The 23,641-nt window shown below is 36.4% G+C and overlaps 1 protein-coding gene across 5 annotated transcripts in view; it reads left to right on the plus strand.

Annotated features, from left to right (window-relative positions):
* Positions 1-23,641, plus strand: part of CTNNA2 (catenin alpha 2) — a 1,099,255-nt gene that overhangs the window by 153,604 nt on the left and 922,010 nt on the right. The window contains exon 1 of one of the 5 annotated variants that reach the window (XM_053890877.1): positions 4,822-4,952. The exons of the other annotated variants lie outside the window; for them this stretch is intronic. The gene's annotated coding sequence lies outside the window, so the exon portion shown is untranslated. Of the gene's footprint in view, positions 1-4,821; positions 4,953-23,641 lie in introns of those variants that run through there. 5 annotated transcript variants of the gene reach the window in all.

The raw sequence follows: 23,641 nt of genomic DNA on the forward strand, positions 1-23,641 counted from the left end.
GTTTTAGAATACAAGCTAACTGTATTAACAATGACATAACTTCTCTTCTATCAAAATATTTACTTTCAATAATTTCTGACATTAACACAGTGATTATTTTATGAATCCTAATAAGAGACATTTTATCTAGTAGAGGATAAAAGAGAAGTCTTAACGTCTTATGAGTGCTGTACATGCTGCCTCAGTTTATTAATTTCTGTGTTTTTTTCATGAAAAAGGGGGTTTGGGTGGTTTTCCCTCACAGTTTATTAAGCTCAACCAATCTTAGTTTCTTTTTCACATGTAACATTTTGAGGCCTGATCATAGGAGTGGTCCAAGCTGTTGAACTAAATTTTCTAAATTACTTTAATTGGAGCTTGGGTTTTGCTTTGGACAGTTTTTACTGCCCTGGTTTTAGTTGGAGTTCTTCTCCATTAGTACAGAACTAACCACAGATAATCTAGAACCTCTAAGGAGAAAAGGAGGGAAAGTCCTAATGTTTGTTTATTATTACTGTGATATTACCTTAGATATTTCTAGGAGTTTTCATTACTTTGTGGATCAACTTGGTAAAGTCAGTATTATTTTCTCCATTAAAAAAAATTAATGTTTATTTATTTTTGAGAGAGAGAGAGAGAGAGAGAGAGAGAGAGAGAGAGAGAGACTGAGCACAAATGGGGGAGGGGCAGAGAAAGAGAGGGAGACACAGAATTTGAAGCAGGCTCTGGGCTCTGAGCTGTCAGCACAGAGTCCGGCATGGGACTTGAACTCACGAACTGTGAGATCATGACCTGAGCTGAAGTTGGATGCTCAACCAACTGAGCCACCCAGGCACCCCTATTTTCTCCATTTTATAGATGAAAAAAGAGAGACTTAGAACACAAAATAAAAGTCCTAAGGTGAATTGGACTAAGTCTGTTGCTCCTCAGGAAAACAAGGGCTGAAAATACTGAAATGGCAGGTTGCAAGTACATCAACCACAGAGAATTGGTAGAGTAAAATGGGAAGAGAGTAAAGGAATAAATTGAAGGTAGGGAATGGGTACAGTCCCAACATTAAAACAAACAGAAGAGGGAAAAAGAGAGAGAGAGAGAGAAAGAGGCAAACCAGCAGACTCTCAACTCTAGAGAACAAACTGAGGGTTGCTGGAGGGGAGGTGAAGGGGGATGGGCTAAATGCGCTTTGGGTATTAAGGGGGCACTTGTGATGAGCACTGGATGTTATATGTAAGTGATGAGTCACTAAATTCTACTCCTGAAACCAATGTTACACTATATTTTAACTAACTAGAATTTAAATAAAAACTTGAAACAAACAAGCAAACAAAAAAGAGGAAAAAAGAAAGCCAAAGAGAACTGAATATATTCTTACTGTCAGGACTTAGTTCCTTTTCTTGTTTGTATCACCTATGTCTTTCCCAAACCAAAAATTTGCTGAAATGCAAACATGATGTAGACAAATTCCTTAACATTCAAATGAATAAGTTAAAGTAAATACCTGTTTTCCCTATTAAGTGCTAAATGCATGTGGATTCTCCAATTTAGAATATCTGTTTCTTCTATTATGCTTGGCAATAAACTCAAGCCCTAAAATATTTTTTCTCTTGCATTTTCCATTTCAGTGAATAACTACTATTTTAAATGGGAAAAATTGTACTTAAAACTACATTTAAAAATTCATATCAGAAAAGAATAATGATTTTTATATGCTTGAAACAGGACAATTAAAATCTTATGCATACTAATTCAAAAATTTCAAGCAAGAAATTCTGGGAGGTTAGCTCATAGCTACTTTGGACAATATAGAAACCTTATCTGAACTGGCTAGTAAAAAATCCACTCCACCAAGCATAAGAAGGCCTACAAAGTGACAGAATTGCATTTACTCAGGAAGCCCTCAACTATCAAAGTAATTAAAGCTTCTCAGAGATCTGAGATTAAGGATTGGGGCATGGCAACATACCTGTTTTCTGTTTCTTGTCATTCTGTTGAAAGTACAAAGATATGCTTAGTTTTCACATAATCAAGAAGGAAGAAAAGCCAGGAAAAGTCATAAGAAGTCTAAGCAGTGGTTTTTCTTTCATTCTGACATAACTCTGACTCCTTCTGTAGTTAGGATATTGACTTCATGGCTGTGCCTTCTCAGTCTTTGCTTTATCTTATTTCTCTTACTTCTACCTTCTCTATCGTTTGTGGGTTTTAGGGCTTAGAATTAGGAGTCCTCTTTCCTTTTTTCTGCGTATTCCTCCAGGTGATTCTACCCATCCCTATGGCTTTAAGAATTACCAATATGCTGGCAACACTCAAATTTGTACCTTCAGCCTACATCTTTTCACTCAGCCCTCTTCTCAAACCTAAGAATTCTCCTTGGACTCTCTTTTCTCCAATCTGCCCACCTCTCTCCATCTCTGCTGCTGAAGTTCTGGTTCTAAACCCAAGTACTTTCACACCATGCCAACAGGGTCACTTCCTAAATAATCCACCAACCCCACTTTTGCTCACTTCCTATACATTCTCTAAATAGCAATCAGAATCACATTGTAAACAGTGTGTAATTTGATTGTATCATTTCCCTGTTTAAGATGGTGCAATTAGGAAGGTTGCTATGGCCAAGCAGAAGAAATCTTCTTTTTACTGGACTATGCAAGCTATGGTGAGTGGTAGAGGACTTCTGTGGAAGATGGAAGGATCCTAAACTCATCTTATTCCATGGATACACGTAGGTAACACATACATCAGTGTAAATAACCCAGAAAATGTCCCAAAGACTGGCAGAACAGACTTTCCACAGCTAAATGTAGAGAGGAGGGCACATCAAAAACAGTAGGAGGGGCAGAGACCATTGGGAATGAATTGACCCATGAGACTGTCCATAGGAGGGACTGCACTCTCTGCACTGGAGGCACAGAGAAGGGAGAGGAGCAGACACCACACTGAGCACCCCAGGCATGGGGTACCCACACTGAGAAAGCAAATCCCCATAACATTTGGCTTTGAAAATCAGAAGGGCTTAGCATCACGAGATTTTATTTTCAATGGACCTTAATATCTGGAACTTGAAAACTTAGGGGCTTGGGGTCATGAGATCATGACCTGAGCCAAAGTTGGATGCTTAACCAGCTGAGCCACCTAGGCACCCCTGTTGCAGTAGTTTTTTAAGGAAGATGTTGACAAAAACAATTATTGTTATGGGATTTTAAGGATGAATATACGCATTAGTTTGTCAAGAGTATGTATCATTTTAAAAAATTTTTAATGCTTATTATTTATTTTTGAGAAAGAGAGAGAGAGAGAGAGAGGCAGAGTGTGAGTGGGGGAGGGACAGAGAGAGAGAGACACACACAGAATCCAAAGCAGGCTCCAGGCTCTGAGTTGTCAGCATGGAGCCCGATGAGAGGCTTGAACTCATGGACCCTGAGATCATGACCTGCGCCAAAGTTGGATGCTTAACCGACTTAGCCACCTGGCGTGCAGGCAATTTTTTGATACATAGTGACCAAACTAAGAAATAATGTTTTGTTTTTCATATGTTGAAATCTATATTTCATCTTTATAATGAAAGGCATAGTATACATATACAGCATATACATTGCATATGCATATTTATATATGTACATGTAGAAAATATCAATGTCTTTTCACATTGCATATAAATAATCTATATTTTCTTTAGAAAAATAATTTTGTGGGGCACATGAGTGGCTCAGTTGGTTAAACATCTGACTCTTGATTTCAGCTCAGGTCATGATCTCATAGCTGGGAAATTGAGTCCTGTTTCTGGCTCTGCATTGAATGTGGAGCTTGCTTGGGGTTCTCTCTCTCTCTCTCTCTCTCTCTCTCTCTCTCTCCCCCCCCCCCTCTCTTTCTGCCCTTCCTCCCTACCCCCCTCAAAAAATAAATAAATAAACATTTGAAAAAAATAATTTTGCTTGATCTGTGTTCGATTAAACTATCTTTCTCAATTACCAGCATTCAAAGGAATTTATGGGCTTTAAATATAATTTTGGGCAGAATGATCTTCATTAAAGTTTCTCAAAAACATTACAAACTTCCTATTAGTCAAACTGGCATTGGATGATTGGTGCCACACATAGCCATCATCACTCTTGTGCCACTTAGTTGACTCTGCAAATAAGTCTTTCCTTGACTGCCACCTGACCATGATTGCTAGATTTAATAAAAATTCAGGACACCCAGGTAAATTTGAAGTTCAGCTAAACAACAGATCATTGTGTTACATAACTATGTCCCATGCTACATTTGAGACATACTACTTGTGATTATTGTTTCAGCTCTGAAACAAGAATTGATTTCATTACTAATTTGTCAGTTCTAGATAATGCCAAATTTAGTATCTCAAGTGATTATATCAGCAATGCAGGAAGGAATAAGCAGAGATTGTCAATATTGTTTTTTTAGAGCAATTTTTGACCACTTGACTTTAAATTAAATACAAATTCCTCTATAAGACTTTCCTCATTTGTGTTTCTTTTTGCTCCCTTTCTTGTCACTCCTGCTTCAATTTCTCTTCTCAAACTAAAGAGAACTGCTTTCTGTCTCTAGAACTCAGTGGTGTCTCATTTTACATATGCTTTGGAAATTCTCTTTTCTTTCTTGTCACTTACACTGGCTAGACTGGCTAGCACCTACATATCTTTCAGTTCTTATCCTAGATGCCGCTTTCTTCAGTTTTTTTGACACCCACAAAACTGGCTTGGTCTCCACTGTCTCAGAGCATCCTGTATTTCCCCTCATTATGTTTCATCCCACAATGTTATAATTCCTGGTTTTAAATGTGTGTATGTGTGTGTGTCTGGGGTTTCAGTACGCATGCATGCTTGTAAGTATTATCTTTATCACCCACAAGACCAGCAATTCTTTTCTCTGTGTTATTATTGTCTTGGCCTGGCATGTAATAGTGATTCAGGAAATTTCCGACAAATTATCAGAACGATGATCTCTTCGCTGACACAGTAAGTGCCCTCCTTATTTTATTTAATTTTTTTTTTTTTTAGTGCCCTCCTCACTTAATGAGAATCTTTCTCTCGCTTTCTCTCTTCCTTCACTCTTTTGCTTTGGACTGATTCAAGGCTCCAAGCTTAGCAGAGCTAAGATACAGTTTTTGGAGCAACTCAACTATAATTATTTATTAGGTTTTACTGTCCTTTTTTAAAGTATATTTTAAAAAATTAATGGGCTTAGGAGAGTGTCATATCTATTGCTTAATCTTTTCACTAGTAATTTTGTGTTTTTTCACCCCAAGAGTATTGATAATTGCTGCTATATTATTATCTGGGCTTGGAAAAATGAAAGTGAGAGTAGGAAGTATGCTGGATTTTTTTTTAGGATCTCCTGCAGCATGTTAGTTAAATTTAAAAATGAAAACAATGTAAAAATTACTTGAATTTGATGTTATTACAAAATATAGCTATTATTGTAAATGTACTGTGGAGCCCTGTGGTAATGGCTGAGATGGTAATTTTATTCTAAACTGTACTTTTCAATGGCTTATTTAACACGAACTCTCAATTTATACTGTTGACTGAAACTTTTCAAGCTTATTTTCATCCCCAACGGGAATTTTATAAAGAGATGAGACAAAAATGCCTTTAGGTGATTTATTCAAGCATGGTAAAAATGATTTTCACCCAATTATTAAAAATTTCAGAATATTTTGGTGGGTTATACATATTTAAATGGTTTCATACTTTATCCTTCATGGGAGCATGTTTCCAAGAAAGGACAGGCGCTGTATTGAATTGAGGATGATGGACATTTGTTCTATTTGTTGTAGATTTTTTTCTGGATTTAGCAAAGGAAAGGATTTTAGGGATAGCTTTTCTTTAGTGTTGTTTGATCCTTTCAAGGGCCTCATTTTTTTGAGCAGAAGTTTTATTTTATAATGGTTCATGAATAATAGTTTAGATAATGTATGCTTGAAGCAAGAACGATGAATTGGAATTATAACTCTATTTTTGAAAGTCTCTATGATCACTTATTTTCTACTGTTGGTTCATGTTTGGCCAGGTTGGCTTTGGTCCATGATCTGCCTTTCCTCTCCACAGACATGTCTTGTAATTCCTTGTATTTTAGAGCACCACCTGTGGGGATGGGTTCTTAACTGCAATCCAGATCCTGATGACCAGCACTGCTCCCACTTTCCTAAAGCACAAGCTTCCCTTCCTAATACAAGTCCCATCTGATGTGTTCTATAAACATCCATGGGGAGATACTAGAATTCAGTGAGTTTTTATGGGAAATATATATTTTTTTATAAAACATAGTCATATAGATAAGATGATAGAGTATAAAACATAGCCCATGAATTGGAGACATCACAGGTCAGTGCACAGGAAGTTCTAGAGAGGTGCTCTGAAGGAGGCATATCCATCAGATGTTCTTTGTTTTCACTCTCTGCTAACAAATTTGTGACTTTTGGGGAAACTACTCAGGGTTTTTTTATTACTCAGGTTTTTAATATAAAGTGACAATATATTTCCCATATATTATCCTGAATTCTTTCCTATTTGAAGAAAAATGATTCATTAAAACACCCTAGATGTAAGAGACCATAAATGTGGGTTGCTTAAGAAACAAGTGAACTCTGTTGTAGGTATTTCCTAGTATGTGTGGAGTGGCCAGCTCCATACTTAATCTCATATTATTGAATTCTGTAGTTTAAGTTTTCCACTTCCATATTTATTCTCTATGTATTTCACATGAGGAATCTCATTGTAGGGACTCCGTTTGTCTGTTACTAATATAGACTATACACACCTGACATTCTCCCGAGACAGAGATGGACAGGTTGTATGTTTGTCTTCAGATAAAGACTTTCAGATTCTCAGTTCTGTGATTGTGGGACATAATTAGAATGCCATACAATTTGGTAATTAGATTTCTTAGATTTCTAGGGAGCAAAGTCAATTTAGAACAAGCCAGCATTCAGTAATCAGAAATAGGAGGGCTCATTTTGCACCATAGCATCATGTGGTCAAACAGAGAAGATACCAACATTAGCATTTTTAACAAAATAAGCTCCTGATAAATTGCAGGTTTGGCAATATGTTGAGTTTAAAAGGACATAAGATGACTCTGTATTTTCAGTTACCCTCAGCTGTGGAAAACCATCCTCAAGATCATTTTTGATGAGGAAGAAACAGAATCAAAAAAGAAATTGGATAGCAACTTCAAATAATAACTGTTTGAGAAGAAGAAATAAAGATGAATGTGGGGAAAGAGAGAGGGATGGTTGAGATATTAGCCTTGTTAGGGGACACCAGAGAGAAACAATTAAAAAAAATTAAAGTTGTTAGTAAAGAGTAAGTGAAAAAAAGTAATAAAAAGTTTTGGAAAATTTGTAAAGATTTGTTATGTGTGGGAATAAAAAGCATGCAGAGGGTACATTTATAAATGAAAGCAGTTTATGTTTTTTCTTCTTTGAAACTTGAAAGATGACGAGGGCTCTAACTAAAAAGTAGTCATTAAGAAGGAAAAATGAAAGGCAGCTAATTCTTGTCTAGAAAGATGTATATTTTACCTGGCTAGGTTGTATGGGGCATGGTTACTGTGAATGAGTTCTCTAATGTATGCCCTTGTGTGATGCCTTTCTTACTAAGAGGAGACTTTTATGATAATAGTTTCTTTTTTAGGGTATAGAGAAAGCAAAGGTGTAAGAATAAGTATTTCTGATATTAGAAAATTTGCATTGAGAAAGCTTTCCACTGAAGCCATATGGTCAATGGAACTTTTGTTTATTTCTTTCTCTTTTATTTTTCTAACATCTAGCCATCTTCAGAAGTGTTTATCAATGGAAGGTGCTCTTTTAGACTCTATAAATTCAGGTTTTGTTTGTGTGGTACTTTCATCGTAGTGGATACGCCAGGTCACCAGGGCTGAAGACTACTAAACAATTTCCATTGGTATATTTGTGAAGATCTTGGCCTGAAAATGACACAATACCCAAGTGAAAGTGGCCTACACAAGAAGGGTTTGTGTTACATATGTGAACTTGGGTTGGTTTAGCAACTGAGTAGGATTAAGGCTCAGGGTCACATCCCCCGTTTGACTGGCCTAATCCTTGCGGTCACAGAATGGTTTCCTCTAAAAATGATATTCTACAGAAAGCTCCGCACATGGAGGGAAGGGCCCAGATCTCAGCTTGTAAGCCTTTTTAATCAGAAAGGAATCTCAAGAAAGATTCTGAGGGAAGACACAAAGAATCTTAAGACTAACAAGGTCATGTTTCCACCTCTTTGTCAAGCCAACCCTAAAGCAGAGTTCTTCCAATGTAAATTGAATCACATAGACAACAACTAAAACAAACTTTGCCTAGATTTCATATCTGGATTTCTCTTAAGGATAAGGTAACCATCTCTCATAAATCTGATGATTTATACATTAGAGTAGCTCAAACTGGGCTAGCTCTGGTGGGTCTGGTGGCAGCTTTCCTGTTTTATAAATGTTTAACTTTCTGTATGCTTGTGAGCAATAATCATTAAGGCAAGAACATTTGATATTTTATTCCATTTTTTTCCTTTTGGACTCATACTCAGAGAATTAGATAGACTTTCTATTTCAAATGAATTCCCAATAGTTTGCCTTTTCCTAGAGGGCTTTTTTTTTTTTTTTTTTTTTTTTTTGCCATTTAGCATTTATTTGGAGGTTTTTTGAATGAATAGTCCTCTAATTTATTTATTTATTTTTTTAATATGAAATTTATTACCAAATTGGTTTCCATACAACACCCAGTGCTCATCTCAATAGGTGCCCCCCCTCAATACCCATCACCCACTTTCCCCTCCCTCCCACACCCCATCAACCCTCAGTTTATTCTCAGTTTTTAAGAGGCTCTTATGGTTTGCCTCCTTCCCTCTCTGTAACTTTTTTTCCCCCTCCCCCCATGGTCTTCTGTTAAGTTTCTCAGGATCCACATAAGAGTGAAAACATATGGTATCTGTCTTTCTCTGTATGAATAGTCATCTAATTTAAACACTGGGAGCTTGTTGAATTGTTTTAAGGAAGTGAGAATCTGTAGTTCTACGCTGACTGCCAGGTGGCAGGAACGGGTTAAGTCCAAAACCTTTATCATGGGAGGCATACAAGGGGTAAATTCTCAAAATGGATTTACAGTTTACCATTCATGACATATTATTCTATAACATGAAAATGAATTGCACCTTTGCATGCTAAGAGCAAGTTCTTTTATTACCAGCTATTCATGTAGAAGCATAATCAATCTTGGCATACCAAGTGGTTACTGGATATTGAGTTATTTTGAGAAGACATATATTAATGTATTAAGGTTTGCACAGCAAATTAAGCACATCCATGAAAACTATAGAAAGGAGTGATTAAATGTTAATGCATGAATTTGTAGTATTTTAATTAACCATATATTATTCTGAAATCCTTCACTAACTAAAATTCAAAATAGTAAAAACTTGCACATCTTTGTCTTTTCTGTCATTTTGGAAAATCATGGAATTTCTTTCCCTCATTTGTTTCTAGCCAGGTGGACTTTTATAGTTGAGTGATTTAAGGCATTTCAAATGAGTGCATTAGTTAATTCCTTTCTCTCACATGTTTTCAAACTCCATTAATTTTTTATCTCCCCAACTTTTTTTCTTTATGCACCTACATCAATGAATAATAGTAGCAAGATTCTCATTAATAGTCAGCATGACTTTGAATCCAGGTCCTAGGGAATGAGAACCAGCTCCTTTAGTATTTCTTTCTTTTCTCAAAAAGTGTTCCACTTTCCTCACAAAGGACATACATCTCTTAAGACCAGTGAGCCTCCTCATTATTACCATGTTGACATGTTCCAAAATTTTGCCTTCTCATTAAAAAGTAAAGCACAACAAAACAAAACAAAAGCAAAAACAAAAGCAAGCAAACAAAAAACTTTTGCTATTGAAAATAAATGATATTACCAAATGAGGGAAACATTGTTGAAAAAATACCTGTTGCTTCAGAATATACATACAGCCACAATCTGTAGATTTGTGTTTGGAGTATAAAACACAGCAGTGTTACCTGTTGTGTTATTCTAGGTTTGTAAATATTCACTAGAGTATGATCATTTAAGCCAAAATTCCCAATGAAGAGGAGAAGGAGATGCAGAAGGTCTAACCATGAGGACTATATCATCACATGCACATGCAGATTGAGAATGTGGATGTAGCTCTTTGCACCCCCTGCCTTCACCCTCTATCTGGTAATCCTAGCATACTAGATGAGGTTTGGAGGGGTATCTCACATAGACATTTGTAGGTAAGCACTTGAGATCTACTGAGAAGTCCTGATTCTGTTTGGAAGTCTTCTTAAGTTTTTTTTTTTTTTTTTTTTTTTTTTTTTTTTTTTTTTGGAAGTCTTCTTAAGTTTTAAAATATTTAACAATTTCATTTTACTTTGGAGATATACCCACTGGTGGAATCTGGCATAATGAGGCAGACCAGTATGATAGTAACTCCTAAGTTTATTAAGTGAAGAATAACCACAGAAATGTTGCTAACACAGGATTAACTATATGGTCATTGAAACCACCAAATGCAAATGTTTTTAAGTTCCCCTTCACTGCCATTTTCCATTCTAAATTAGTGTGTTGAAAGAAAATAAAACTCGATCTTTTGAGTTAGTCTCATCTCTTAATAGCCTGAATAAATGCATAAACAAATGTAGCCTCTTTACAATAATTGTGGCTTACCGGTTTTAGTGCCTTACTTTTCCAATTTGAGTTCCTTAGTGGATTTAAAAATTGTTTTTCTCTGTACATATATAATGTTATTTTTTAAAATAGTTATATCTATTTCTTTTTTGGTAAGAATTATACTCTGACACAATGGTTTTTGACAATTTGAGTTTGGTTAATTGAAGACAAGTTTTGTGGTTAATGCTTTTGGGCTTTGAATCATGTATTTATTCCTGTCTCCATCATGTTCTGTTTGCTTACATTTTGGAGGTTAATTTTGATTTCAAGATACTTCATTTTTTATTTCCTGCTTCACTTTGTAACTCACATTTCCTTTTCTACCCTCAAAATCAAGACTGTAAACAAGTTTTCTCACATTTTTTTGCCAACACGCTAAAAGACATATCAGTAGATAAAGCTGAAAATTGGAAGATATGTCAGTGAAATCTGCTCGCCCTGCTCATACCCCTAAGAAACAAGAACTTCATTGCCAACTGCTCACAGCACAGACTGAGGTGGTGAATACACAGGGCTGTGAGGAGCGTGTGGATGATGTGGTGCCTCAAGTAGATGCTGCCCGTAAGGTCTATCCTTTGAGAGGTGCTGCCTGGCTGATCACCTCTTTGCATTTACTATGTGGAAAATGCCACAAGGAACCGGAAGCAGGATGGGAGCGGAATCCCCCTGTAGGCCAAGCCTGGATTACATACCACCCTTTTGACCAGCTCCCATTTCACATCGCTCAGATGTGATTGCGTGAAAGTTTTCTGTGCTTCCACACTAGGCCCACATTCAAGTTCCTGCATGCTTTTTTCCTGTATGCTGTGCATTTGGAAACTGCCTAGTACCTCCTTTCCACTCATTTGTCTGTCTTGAAAAATGTCTGAGAAGATGACAAGAAGCTCTGAGAGCAATAAACCATATAGTTTTTAGCTTAATATTGTCAGAGAGGAAAAAAAAAAAGAGACAAAGTTCTGAAGAAAGCAAGAGATTAAAGTTAAATTTTGCAATTTATCTTTAAAAAAGGAATTCATTTTCCACTTCTTTAAGTGCCAGAAGAAGCAATGAGAAACAAACAAAATAATGCTGGCAACCTCATAGTGGTTGGCATAGAGTAAAGGCTTCACACGTGTGTTTACTGCCATTACAAGAAGAAACACCACGTGTTTCCACTATACACCGAGGATAAATGCGATGCAAAGACAATACAAGAGGCACCGAGTTTTCACAAATCTGACTCCAGGATTACTGTCCTTTCAGCCACTTTCTTTTTTGTAGGCAAACTAACTATCTCTGCATGTATACTGGAAAATAAATGAGCAGAGGGCTGGTGAGCTAATTCATCGCTCAAGAGAGCAAATTCAGTTTTCTGATTACACATACACATTTTATGACCTAAAGAAGTATTTATATATATTTTTTATAATTAATAGTTCTTTTAAAAAATATTTTACAAACTGATGGGTATTCCCTGGCCCCTACTTGGCTTCTTCAAGTACGGAGTTATTCTTGATACCATGAAAAGTTAGTCGGAAATAAATTTTTCTAGGAAAAATCAAAACAGATATTTGGAAATCACTCACTTATGATCATTAACAATAATCACTAACATTAAAGAAAATTTAAGTTAAACAGGAGAGAACATGAATAGAGAAAGTCCAGTTATTTTCTTTATTTTGATTAGTTCTAGGAAAACTGACATTTTTACAGGAATATAAAAAATAAAGAATCTCACAATGGAAAATGAACTCTTGGAAAAATATAACCAGAATATTATCCTGTGCTTTTTTTGTATCTGTTTTTGCCATCACATAGTAAATATAAATTTTAGAAAAGTTGAAAATCCAAAAGTATTCACTAAGAAGATAATAGAAAGTAAGATGACCACCTGAAATAATTGATTTATCCTAATGTCTTTCTATGTAAAACTTTCAAATGATTGAGGAAAAAAAATTAATTTGCTATATCATGAATCCATGCTAGTAAATTTGATTTGTCATGCATGCATGTTATTATATTAGATTGGTCTTGACAGATTTTGCTTAGCCAGTTTTTTATTGCTTAGATATTTAGGTTTTCCTCTGTTTTTCTCTACTACAAATTATACTGTTTTAAAAATCTATTGTTTTGTGTCCTGCTTGGTTGACTTTACAGCACACCACTGCCTTATTATTTCTTTTTTGTGTGTCCCTTAAAAGTTGTTACTTTCCTTTGGGGAATGAAAATACCAATATTTAATTTTTTAATGTTTATTTTTTTAAAAAAGATAGAGCACAAGTGCAAGCGGGGGAGGGGCAGAGAGAGAGAGGAGGACCAAGGATCCCAAGCAGAGAGTCCAATGCAGGTCTCAAACCCATGAACCCCGAGATCATGACTCAAACCGAAGTTGGATGCTTAACTGACTGAACCACCCATGCACCCAAAGATACCAATATTAAAAAAAATAACTTTTAAAATAAAGGGTTACCTTTATCTTTTTTTTTTCTTAACATAAACCTAGATTTCCATTTGTATTATTAAAAGTATAAAAATAAATTATAGCTCTTCAGGGAGATCAAGTTATACGTAGTGTATGAAGAGTGTAGAGGATGTTAGGGAAATGCAAATCAAAACCACAAGGAGATGACATTCTCCCCTGTTAGGATGGCTATTATAAAAACATAAAACGTAAGTGTTGGTGAGGATATGAAGAAAAGGAACTCTTGTGCACTGTTGGTGAGACTGTAAACTGGTACAGTACAGTTGTTCCTTTAAAACTTAAAAATAGACCTAGTATATGATCCAGCACTCCTTCTTCAGGATATATATCCAAAGGACATGAAATCATTATCTTGAAGAGATATCTGCATACCCGTGTTCACAATAGCCAAGGTATGGAAACAATGTAAGTGTCCATCAGTGGATGAATGGATAAGGAAGATATGGTATATACCTACAATGGAATATTTTGAAGGCCTTAAAAATCTTGTCATTTCCAACAGCCTGTGTGAAACTGGAGGACATTATACTTAGTGAAATAAGCAGGACATAGAAAGAAAAATACTACATGGTCTTACTTATATGTGGAATCTAACAAAGTCAAATACGTAGAAGCAGAGAGTAGAATGATGGTTCCAGGATCAGGGAGATGGGGGGGAAATATGGGGAGATATTGGTTAAAGGGTACTAAGTTGCAGTTATGTTGGGTAAATAAGCCTAGAGATCTAACTTGCAGCATGATGATTATATTAATAACACTGTATTATATACTGGAAATTTGCTAAAAGTAGATTTCAGGTACTCTCACCACATAACACACAAAAAGTATGCAAAGAAATGGATATGTTAATTAACTGTAGTAATCATTTCATTATAGATAGATAGATACAGATAAATAGATATCTCCAAGCATATGTTGTACACTTTGAATATATTTAATTTTTTTTTCGGAAAAATAAAGCATATCAGGAAAAAAAATTCTAGTGATTTCGTCCTTTAAAAAGTTGACCTTAGCTAGAAAGAACTGTTTTTCTTGTTTTCCCCTGTGAATACAAAGTAAGGAAACATTTTCTTCAATGGAATTTTTCAACATTTTTAGTCACAGTTTTGTGACTTTGTAGATAAAGCACCATTTCCTTTTAATAGAAAACACTCATCTTTTATCTTGATAGTTTTTCTCTTTTTTATGTGCATGAGTATGTGTGTGTTGCAGCATTTCTTTTGAGTACTGATTACTTCTATGGTTCTTTTTTGTGTGGTTGCAATCACTTTTATTTTTATATGTCTACTTTCTCTGCTCCCTTAGACTGCCTCTGTCTCTTTTCTGTGTTTCATTTCCTAATAAGCCACATTCACATTTTATGCTTATTTTTGTCCCTTCTGAATATATTCTTCTTTCTGTGGCCCTAAATTCTAATCCAGCCATTCTTTATTGAACTATGCATAGACCAATGTTGGGAGCTGTGGAGCAGTAGTTCTCAAACTTTAGTTTGTAGGGGAATCACTCTGGGAGCTCATTTAAATGCAGGTTGCAGGACACCATTTCCTGAGTTTCAGATTTGGTAGGTCCAGGATGATAACTGGGAATTTGTTTTTTTCAAAATTACCCCGTGTGTTCTGGTGCATATGGTTCCTTATTCACACTCTAACAAACGGTATATTCAAATGAATAGGACACCTTGACTTCCATGTAGTTGTTAGAATGTCAGTGGCTTGTTTTGGAGAAAGCTTCTTGAGGTAAATATATAGAGAGCAGGGCCTTGAGGGTAGAAACAAAAGGGTTTGTTTGAGAGAGGCAGTAGTTAATTTCAAGGAGAAACACTGTGTTCCAGAACTCTCTCATCTTCCATCTTCACGGCATGATGCCACTAGGCAACTTCACTTTATGTGCATCATGTTGACTGCCTTCATTTGCTGTTGTCTAGTCCATGAATGTCCCACTTCTTAAAGAACTCACAGGACACAAAAGAGTGGATAAGAAGTTACTAAATGGTAGGCACATAGTAAATCATCATAAAAATGAGAATATCATATTGGATAAATAGGGAATTTTTAAAAAAGTTCTGTAGGCTCTCTAGCCTATGATTATACCCATTTCTGATCTTGCCATGATCTTCTATGTACTTTTCGTAAGACATATAAAAGATACATAAGGGATATTGAGAGAAGGCTTGAAGTTGGTCAGTGCCACCAAAATACCTGTTAAGTCCACTAAAGTGTTTTCATTTGACATTTTTTATTGTTGGCAACCACAACTGAAATTTGGGACACCATCCCCAGTCTCTAAAAGCACTTGTTTCTGTGAGCCATTTTCCAAAATTTCTGTATTTTATTGCCAGTTGAGTTTAAGTTTCATCTAGAATTAATATAAGAAATATTTATCAGGTGCCTTTTGCTAATGCTACTTACAAACAAAATACACTGACATTAGCTTTCTTATTTTTAAGTGTATGGGACAGTAGTTGTTAAAAAATAACAATCGAAGATATTATTAGTAAATTGTCGAGTTGTATACCTTTTGGATTAGCTGAAATGATGAGCACCTATTCTGTGATGTCAAATGTAGGACTACAATAAATGCCATGAATTTAACTATCCAAACTGAATTGATTTCTTTACAGTTTGCTTTTAGCTGAAGAAAATGGGAAAAATAGTTATGTAAAGCTTGGATAGAAGCCATGCAATAATGAAGAGAACTGGAGGTGTATAATTGGTATTGATTTAAACTGTAAGGAACCAATATCACCTAATTTTATGGTTGTGGATAATCCACATTTCTTCTTAGAGTATTAAAGGATTTAGAATTCTGGTCAAGAGCTGGATAAAGCATCCAGGTAAATTTGAAATAAAGCATTTAGTCTTCTATTAAAGACATATTCTAGACATCCCTTGGAAAATTGGAGCTTAAGAATTATGTCATTGCTCTGTAGCTTATAAAAAAAAGATATGTGGTTTTATATGATTGCTGAAACATACTTATAAGTTGTACCTTTAAATAGATAAAATTTTATTTTCAAATTATTTTTAAGCACTAAGTACTTTTTCTTTATCAAAATATTAATTTACATTATGAAAGACAAGATACTTCTTGGGATTCTTTAATAAAAAAAGTGGACAGAAGTCAGGAGATGTGGATCTCTATTTCATCATGCTAAATTTAGGGTCTGGAACAGTGTTTGGCATATAGTAACTACTGAATAAACATTTCTCAAATGAATAAATAAATGAATATTTCTGACTGTTACCATTCTGAGAATATAAAAATAATACAACTTCATTTTTTCTGTTGCTAAATTTAACTTATATTTTAAGCCCTTTTTCCATTGGGGAGGAAGAAACATATTCTCAATTTCTAGATTCCTCTTGTGTTCCACTGGGGTTCTTGGGAGTTTATATAGTGTGAAAGTATTGGGTCAGCTGCCCTACCCTCAGGGTCATCTGTATGGAAGGACTCCCTGAGGGTTGACCATTGACCCAGCTGCTCTCCAGCTCCCAGGGCATACAGGTCCCTGTTGAATTGGTCCTTTGGCTTTCATTTCACAATGGGAGGTTGAACTCATGCTCTAGCCTCTCTGTCCTGCATCACAATCCTGGAAATGATAGAAAAGATATTTTAGACAAATAAATAATAGAGATAATAAAATAGCTGAGCTCAAAAGCGTCTTTGGAAACTTTTGGTAAAGCAAGAATTATGAAGAATCTTCAGAATTTGGACTGATTAAATAAGGAAAGTATAGCTCAGGACTTCTGTGGGTACCTGCTGCTGGAGAATATGGGGGTGGTACTAAGTTCATGTTCAGAAATGCGTGAAACTGGAAACAGGGGTGTAGGCCTGGGCCAAGGGCAATAAGAGCTGATTTTGTGGGAACAGGCAGCCAGTTCGCACTCGAGACCTCACACTCCTCCCTGAGCCTGGCTTATTAAGTGTGGTTTCTGTGTCTAGTTGAGAGCACCAAGTGTGGGAGCTTAGTTTCTGGGTGCCAGGTGGGAATCCAGGGTGGGCAGACATAGCTTGGAGGAATATGGTACCTCCAAGCCCAGGTGGCCAGCTCCAGAAGTGTCTGCTGGCAGCAATGTTCTACCTCTGTCACCAAATACTCTGTCCAAGTGCCAGCTAAGGTCTCTGCTCCACAGGTGGATGGCATGAAAGGGGGTTTCAACTATAAACATGGGCACACAATCAAGAATCAAAAGAAACATTTAAGGAAAGCCTACAGTACAAAGTATAAAACGTATAAAGGATAATTTAAAGGTGATCAAGTAGAAAACTTACTCAGCCATTCTGGGGTGCAAAAGATTCATTCTGAGATGTGAGAAACTCTGAAAAGCTTTGTAAATACTTCATTCTCTGCGTCTTTCAAGCCCGAACTGCAGCCTCAGTGGTCGTGGTGTTGTGTTAGCTTGTGCCTTCTAAATTAGACTCAGAGAAGACTTTCTATTTTTCTTAGGCCTTTGGGTCTTCTTGACACTACTCACTTGCTGTCTCCTCCACTGTAAATGCAAAAGCATCCCTCATAAAGACAACACACAAATCACAATGTGCAGCTTATTAAAAACTACAGACATAATCCAACATTTTCTAGTTCTACGAGACTAATCGGTCACCATTGCCTTTATGTCTCTCCCTCTGCTGTTTAGGTTTTAATTGTTTTTGTTAATTCAATTGCGTTTGTACACACACACACACACACCTTCTGTGCATATATAAAATAGGCTATACCTGTGTGGCCTATTTTGTAGAAAATTAAGACATAGAAATGCATACTTACAAAATAGATAATTTAGGAAATGATGACTGGAGTCATGAAAGACTGCTTTTTGTTTAATCAGTGCATTTGTTGTAACTTACTTTTTTTAAAATATAATTTATTGTCAAATTAGCTAGCATACAGTATGTACAGTTTGCTCTTGGCTTTGGGAGTAGAGTCCCATGATTCATCGCTTATATACGACACCCAGTGCTCGTCCCAACAAGTGCCTCCTCAAAGCCCATCACCCATTTCACCTCTCCCTCAAGTCCCTATCAACCCTCAGTTTGTTCTCTGTATTTAAGAGTCTCTTATGGTTTGCCTCCCTCTCTGTTTGAAACTATTTTTTCCCCTTCCCTTCCCCCATGGTCGTCTGTTAAGTTTCTCATATTCCACATAGGAGTGAAAACATATGATATCTGTCTTTCTCTGAATGACTTATGTGGTAATTTACTTTTAACTGTGGGTTCCCCTGGTGTATATAGAATATAGTCTAACTTTCTTTAAGTGATTTGTTTTACTCCTAGAAAATAATATACTGAATGAATATAATGAATTCTTTCCAGATGGACACATATTCCCTAGGCCATAGTCACCTAGAAATAAAACAAAAAGTGTGTGTTGATAGTGAGCCCCATTGATGACTCAGTTGGCATCCCTCTTTGCTGCTCACTCCACTGCCTCTCCCCAGCCATGCCACCAAGCCCTTTCTTAGCAGGTCCCAGCTGACTAACACATTCACTAGGGCGGCCATTAAAGGACATCTCACTCTGGCCCTTGATCCCATTCTTCCTGTCCCTCCTCATGCAGTGGGAAATCTCACTGTGCTGGAGGTCCTTTCCCACCTCTGTGGTCCTAGACATGTCTTCGTGGTGCTGTCCCTCCTAGTGGATTTTGATTCTCTTCTGTGGCAGCTGACCCTGTCCAGGCCAGTTAGTGTGAGCATTTGCTTCATTTAATGTCTTCTGATTTTCCTAGTGCCTCAACTCCTTCAGCCCCTCCCTCCGACTTTACTGCAGACCTGCACAACCTCCCCTTTGTGGTGTGTGACAGGAAGATAGGAGGGGATGGGGAGTGTATAACCTCTTCTCACACTGGGTGACCTCCCTGTCAGATGTGAAGAGTCTCTCTATGTCTTCTGTCACACCTGTCAGAACACGCAGACTATGTCTGTGGCATGGCACTCCTTAGGCTCACTTTGCAGCTTTTGCATCCAGATTAGGCTTTTTCTACACTAACAAACCTTGAAGATTCCTCCAGGTTTCATCTCAGGAACTAGAAATGTTTTGTAACAAATTGGAAGATGGCGATGAGCAGCAAGAGTAGACGAGAAAGCAATGCTGAAACATTACTCTTGGAATTTTTTGTTTATTCTTATTTTGGGGTTGACTCTTATTGCCACTTGGCAGTCACCTTTACCATGAAAGTTTTTGGTTTGGGTATTGTAAACTAGGCAGCAAATGGAAGAAACAGAAAGTCTCAGGGATTTAGGGATTTACCTTCCCTTAGGGTCTCTCGTTCCTTTCATGAATAGTTATGTTACAGACCCAGCTATTTCTTTTATACAAAAGAGATGGGTTATTTGAATGTTATTTTTAGTCTGAGGCCAACCAACAAAGGACACTTGCTACTGTAAATTAGTTCCTGCTCTGCCAGTGACCAAACATGAGGGGACGGGACTATCCTACCAATGCACTTACGTTCCATATCTTATTTTCCATATTGAACAGAGTTCACAGAAGTACAATTGTTTGTTTTTTTTTTTTACAAAAGAAAAAAAAATGGACTGTATGCCTAAAATGAAATCTTATTCTTGAGTGTACTACTCTAGAATTCTAAGTTACTTGAAAGCAGGACATTGTTGCCGGAGCCTTTTGAATTCTTGTAGTGCCAGGAATGCCAATAGGCACTAGGAGGCCACTGACATAGAATTCCATCAAATATGTGTTACTGACTTAAGAGCGTTCCAAGAAAATTTAATATTTCGATATTCTTAATGTCAGTATTTCCTCTAAAGGTGTTTTCAGTAATGTGAAAAGTCAGTATAAATGTGAAGGATTATTGCTGCTGCTGCTGCTGCTGCTGCTACTGACAGGGGATCATTGTAATATTCTCAAAAAAGGCAAACTGACTTTCTGATCAGGGCAAAGCTTTGCACATGTAATCACACTCATCGCCTGTTCTGAATGGCTGCGGCAGTGCAGAGCTGGGACCTTAGGCACCCCAGGGAGTCAGGACAGCAATAGGAGTTGGAAATAACTAGAGACGTTTAAAAAAAAAAAAGCAAGTGTAATTTTTGTACCATTTTGTCTAACACTTTTCTGTCAGTTTTGTACATGGTATTCTCTCCTGCCCCATGTCCCAAAGTGAAGTCCTTGGAGGCATTTCTTTCTTAAGATTTCCCCATTTTTGTAAAGCCTTTCTTTCTGTTATTGGAAGGACCTCCAACTAGACCAGGTCAGTACAGCTGTTAAATGTGTAGCTTTTAGTGTCACCTTGACATGTAATGTATTCAAATCCAAGCTCTGCCATTTCCAAGTCCTGAAGTTTTGCACCAGTTACTTAATCTTTTTAACTTTCTTCTTCCTTTCCTGTAATATGGGGGCAATGGTAGAAAGAGTGCCGCTGTCAGTGGGTTTTAGGGGAGTTAAATAAGACAATCAAGAAGGACTACCCATAAATGCCTTCAAGTGTTGTTACTGTATTATGGTAGCAAAATGAACATTGAACTGACCATTTAGACATGTCAGCTTCACACATGTATCAAAATCCTTTGCCTTAAATTTCTTGTTATTTTTTTTTAATGTTTATTTATTCTTGAGAAAGAGGGAGCACAAGCAGGGGAGGGGCAGAACGAGAGAGCGAGACAGAATCTGAAGCAGGCTCCAGGCTCTGAGCTGTCAGCACAGAGCCCATCTTGGGGCTCCAAACCATGAACCATGAGATCATGACCTGAGTCAAAGTCAGACGCTCAACTGACTGAGCCACCCAGGTGCTCCTTTTGTTATTTTTGATGAAAGCATTTCTTAGGATATAATTATATGGTTCTGAGCTTTCATTTTCTACTTCATTACTGTAGATATGGTTTGAATGAAGATGAGTAGACTCAATAAGTACAGGTAACATGGTAAAATTAATTATTTCAGAGGGAAAAAGAAAATTTTACTGGGAAGTATATCCAGCTTGACTATGTAATTATTGGATCATTGTCTGGCTATTTCTTTGGACGGCTTTTTCTAGAGATCCCAAATGGCATTGATTGTGGCAGTGTTGAAAGAAAATTCTTAAAATCTCCCTGAGGAAATTCCAAAAGGTATTTTGGAGGTACAACAAGAGAATTTTGTTAGTAAGGAATTACCCTTTAAATTAGACTTTTCTTTCTAGGAAATTGTATTACTCTTCTATTTTATAAGATTCAGATTAATGAATTCAGATTAACAAAAATGTTTGAGGATTAGATTTCTCTAGATTAACGTCTCCTTTCTGTTTGTGAAGTGAAACAATTTTTCTTTAAACTTTTTAGGCTAAATGTTTGTAGCTAAGAATTTGCATATAAAATCAAACCTAAATTGGTCTGGATTGAAGTAATCTGGTTCCATTCTTTTGGCAAAACTCAAATTTAAAGCCTGAACAAAAGGCACTGCTGCTTTCATAATTTTAAAAATGCTCGCAAAACCCCGTAACATAAATAAAACATGTAAAAATGTTCTAACAATCTAGAATTATAAATGAGTCATGAAATATAAGGGGGAAAATTCATAGAGAGAATTAGACTTGAGTCTTCTTACAGTTATATCTGAGATGAGTTTAAGACAGAGTTTAAGACAGAATTTAAGACAGAGTTTATAAAGTTTGTGCTTCTGTGTTTTTTGTTTGTTTGGAGGTAAGAAAAAATAGGTATGTATATGCATTTTATGATTCCTGATTATTCATTTACATCTCCGTAAATTGTCATGAACTGTCTGTGAATATGTGCCTAAACCTTATACTAAAGAAAAAAACAAGCTTCGGGTTCACTAGTAAAAGAAATATTACTTTTCCTACTTATGAAAATATAAATATTATATATCTTTATAACTATCCATATGGTTTCAAAAGAATTTGCTGTAGAAATTATAAAAAGTGAAGTAACATTCGTGAACATAGAAGTGTTAGACTAAAGTCTATATGTGCAGGTTGGTGATTTTTGGAATGACGTTGTTGGCACTTCACAGTTCAGTGATTGTGTCATTACTTAACTTTCAAAGATACGATAAATTGTGATACCAAGTTGGTGTAAGCACCAAAATATCCACTGGTCCCTTTTGCTTAGAAGTAGTATTTGTATCAAATATGACTATTCTCCAGCCTTAATCCATGGCGTAGGGGATGTGTGATGAGTTTTCCTCTTTAAGATCATTGGCACATATTAGCCACATCCAAGAAGGCTCCCTTCCAGATTAAGTGTCTTCACTCATTGGTGGCCCTTTCTTTGCCATGTCAGTTTCTGTCATTCACATCCCAATGTAGTGACTGCCTTTTGTTATTTATCATTCTAAGAGACTTTATTTACATTCCAGTTAGTTAGCCTACCATGTAATATTAGTTTCAGGTGTACAGTATGGTGATTCAACACTTCCATAGAACACCTGTTGCTCAGCACAACGAGTGCACTCCTTAATCCCCATCACCTATTTAACCCATCACCCCACTTACCTCCCCTCTAATGGCTGACTTTTAGATTTGAAGTTCATATACTTCAAGAGCCTCCCCATTAGTTGCAGGTGCTGCAGGTAATAGGGGAAATTTACTTACAGCCCTGACGCATACAGTCAAAGGCAGCCACTCATATGGCGTGGTAGGTGGGAACCACAATAAAGATTTAAAAAATATTTTGAGTCTTTGTGTTCCAAGACACACAACCTGAATCCTTATTTCTGGGTGGGGGTGGTAAGGGTAGAGGGCAACGGTAGGTGGCCCCAGTGAAATGAAACTTGCTGTCACTGAAGGAGAGTCTCCTTCATAGCATTCTGCCCCAAAACTAATCTATCGTACTTCAAACCATTCAAGAACAGGGGGCAACTTGAATCTGGGGTGTAATAATCTAGTGGGGCTCAAGACTGGACAGGATGGAGTGAAGAGACAGAGTCAAGATAATGACATGGCGACTGTGAGGTCATCGGGCCTCTGGCTGTGTCTGTAAGAGTAGGGGTACCTTGAGTGATACATTTCTAATTTTTGGAGGGACTGATCCACACACAGATATATTAAACCAAAATCAAACTTCCCATGAAAGATTATGTATACATACGCTAGGCATTGTTTCCTGGTATTTTCTTTTCTTTCTTTTTTTTTTTCCTGCTGTGCCCTGTTGTAGTATGATTTATTCTATATAACTTATTAAGATGTCTGACTTTAAATCATTAAACTTATTTTGCAATCTACTAATGGCTCATAACTTGTAGTTTAAAAAACTGTAATATAATTTTAACATGTTTATATAATAGTCAAATAAAAATAATGTAAATTAACACAGAAGGGGTCTACTAGATTGTTTTTAAACAAATTTTAGAGAGAATATATGTAAAGTGCTTGCAAATACCCTGACATACAGTACAAAGTCATTTTTTATTAGCTATTATTTTCATATGTAAGCTGAGAAAGTTATTTACATGAAAGTTTCCAATACTTTATTGAATTATTTGAAAACAAAATAACAATAGCAATACCTATGACAAGTACAATAATTATTTTGGATAAATTA

The sequence above is a fragment of the Panthera pardus genome, unplaced genomic scaffold (genome assembly GCF_024362965.1).
Source record: "Panthera pardus isolate Hobbes unplaced genomic scaffold, ASM2436296v1 HiC_scaffold_25, whole genome shotgun sequence".
Classification (NCBI taxonomy): domain Eukaryota; kingdom Metazoa; phylum Chordata; class Mammalia; order Carnivora; family Felidae; genus Panthera; species Panthera pardus.